The sequence below is a fragment of the Geospiza fortis genome, unplaced genomic scaffold (genome assembly GCF_000277835.1).
Source record: "Geospiza fortis unplaced genomic scaffold, GeoFor_1.0 scaffold165, whole genome shotgun sequence".
Lineage (NCBI taxonomy): Eukaryota > Metazoa > Chordata > Aves > Passeriformes > Thraupidae > Geospiza > Geospiza fortis.
In genome coordinates this window covers 1720343-1720654 of record NW_005054442.1, presented here as the reverse complement: position 1 = coordinate 1720654, position 312 = coordinate 1720343, and positions in this window count along the sequence as shown.

Here is a 312-nt window from a genome sequence, read left to right as displayed (position 1 = left end):
CTAAATCCTATTCTGGAAGCTCCTTCTGCTCCTACCTTCAACTTGTCATGGGGTGAATGAACACCTGATCGAAACAGCAGCTTGTGTGTTCCAGCTTTGCAGAAACGACACGTGGCTCCGTGCAGCGGTGACAGGCCGCCCTGGGGCTTGACACCTCCTCGGAACAGCTCCTGCCTCCGTATCACCTGTCTTGTTTATACTCACATCACATAAAGACGCTAACTGCAAAGTACCGCTGGTGGTTTAACTGCGGCTTCTTTCTTTTCTTTTTTTTTTTTTAAATTTTTTTTTTTCTCTTCCAGGAAGGCTTTC